The sequence below is a fragment of the Marmota marmota genome, unplaced genomic scaffold, assembly GCF_001458135.2.
Source record: "Marmota marmota marmota unplaced genomic scaffold, marMar, whole genome shotgun sequence".
NCBI lineage: Eukaryota > Metazoa > Chordata > Mammalia > Rodentia > Sciuridae > Marmota > Marmota marmota.
The window spans coordinates 89,507-92,416 of record NW_026006858.1 but is presented as its reverse complement, the minus strand read 5'-3'; positions in this window follow the sequence as shown (position 1 = coordinate 92,416).

The following is a 2,910-nucleotide window of genomic DNA, read 5'->3' as shown; positions in this document are numbered from 1 at the left end:
TACATTTGTAGGGCTTCTCTCCAGTGTGAGTTCGACTGTGGCAATTAAGGTGTGATTTTTGACCAAAAGCTTTGCCACATTCTTTACATTTGTAGAGCTTCTCTCCATTGTGGGTTCCTCTGTGGTAAATAAGACCTTTGTTTTTACTAAAAGCTTTGCAACAATTTTCATATTTGTAGGACTTCTCTCCAGTATAAATTCTCTGGTGGTGAACAAGGCCTGATCTTTTATATGATTTCTGGTGTTCACTCTCACTTGTAGTTTTCCATATTTTCTTTTGTTGTAAATAGTCAAGATCACAACTTCTATATTTTGCACTTATCACTTCATGAAATATATGTTTTAGGCCCTTTTCTGGTGAATATTCTTGGGTGTGATTAGAAGTCATGGCTGAAAGAAACAAAAATTAAAAAAAAAACAATACCTATTAGACTGGGATAAATATATTTTGCATACATAACATGAAATTAAGGTAAAATAAGTACATCAGGAGTGTAGCAGATTAGTAAGTCCAAAGTCACCATAAATTCAAAAAAATATATTACTTCAATAAAAATGTACAGACAAAATTACCTTGAGAATATTACCCACATTCTTGTAGACACCACAGTATCCAAGAGGAGTACATCATTAAGAAGAGTAATATAATAAAGTGTAGTTAAAAGCCTTTTGTCATTCATAAGATAGTATTGTGTATTTAGGAAATATCTACCAGCTACCTTCACTGTCAGTAGAATAAGAGAAATGTAAAACATATACAAACATTTCTGGCTTTTTCAAAGAGTGTCCAAAAAATGGTTTTTGTCTACCGTGACATAGAGACATGAAAATAACTAGTAGATTTTGAGTGATAATACCATAAATATTCAACAAGGGTAAAGAGGCAATGGGCTCTTAAAAAAGAAATATGAACAAAAAATTTACTAAGAAATATACACATATATGTCTATAAAATTTTTCATAAAAACCATTTTAAAAGAGTATAAAAACCTTGCATAGCCTATGGCGATAATACTTGGATGAATTCAACACATGACCATCAAGTATAATAAATTGATTTTTATAGTTTTACATTCGTGTGATATGAGAATTTCCCTTATTGACAAATACAAATTTGTTTATTTATAAATATATCATGGTATTTTATACTATATATAAAAGGTAAAATGACTAAATAGAATGAATCAACACAATCATTATTTCATATAATTATCAGTTTTGTTCTTACAAGGTATTGTATTCCTTCTACTAGTATTTATGAAGAACATAATACACTCACTATGTGGTAAAATAAAACTCTTGACCAAATTATGCTCAATAAAATAAAAATATGGAGACTTTGACTATAATATCAACCCTACACAAAACACAGTACCTGGTGAGCAAAATGTTGCTCACTAAATTTCTGACTTCCACATGTGAATCAAATGCTCCTACAACTTAATATCTGCCTGCCACCTTTCATTTAATTGAAAGTCCTGCATATATTCCTTATAACACTTTAAGAGACAAAATATTTTATAACTAAATAATAATAGTATATAAGTACATATTTTTACACATTTGACATTGATGGGCACACACATTGAGTCCCTAGCTTTAATACTGAGAAAAATGTTTGCACTAAACACAAAAGCAGAGGTATCTCTTCAATTTTCAGATTTAATTGTTCATGGATACATATTTAGTACTGGCAATTCTGGGTCTTTAGGTCATCCAACTTTTAATGTTTCATGTGTAATGCTTGAGATTACTCCAAAAATTCTATATCATGAACTACAACACAAGTCTTTTTAAAATTGTTTGAGCCATGCTGTTTCTAAATTTCTGTGACTTCTCTCAAACATGAAGTACTTTTGCATGGCCTCCCAATTAGCAAATATTACAAGGATGCAGCACTGTTCTTGCCTATTTTTATTTATTTAAAAATTTTTATATCTTTTTCCCAAAAATGGACCATATAATCTATGGATGGCTCCTTTAATCAACAAATAAAAAATAGTACAGCAAATATAAACAAAGAGAAGCATGGCTAAATCCAAGTGACAAGAAAAGAAAAAAAAACATTAAGAATTTAACATTACGATACTGACAGTTATGAATTACTCAAAGAACACTAAATAACTATTTTAAAAAGCTTAGAGAATGAAATTGAAAAATATTAACATCAATGAGCACAATGTTTATGTGAATAATTCTTTAAGAAAAAAATGAGAGGGGCATGCCTAGTGTGCAAATCTGAAATTCTACCAATATGGGAGAGGCTTATCAAGCAGTACCAAGTTTAAGACAAGTCTAAGCAACTTGCAAAATACTGTAAAAATTAAAAATCTATAGGATATATAAAGAGAAGTGAGATTGTATATATATATAAATATATTATACACACACACATTGTGTTTTGTGTAGGATTGATATTATAGTCAAAGACTCTCTCTCTCTCTCTCTCTCTCTCTCTCTCTATATATATATATATATATATATATATATATATATATATAGATAAATAGATATATAAAGTATGAAAAGAATCCAAGCATGCCACAATGAAAAAACAATGATCCAGAAATTAAATCAGTAATCAAAATAGAAAAAAACAAAAAACATAAAAAAATTACAAAGTAGAAGTATAATGATTTATTCACTTCAAAATATTTATGATTACTAATGCATTATTGCAAAACACAAAACAAAAGAAAAAATTTTACTACCAGAATTGAATCTAAAAAAAGAAAATGTCAAGTCAGTTCCAGCAGAGAGCATGGAAAGAAACCAAGCATGATCTGCTCCTAGAGGCCCTATTTGTTTAAAGATGGATAATGCCCCTGCCTTTACATCTCATCCTTTTGCACAATTTTTAATCAATGAGATATAGTTTTAAATCATGAAATTTCTCATAATTCTTTTGGA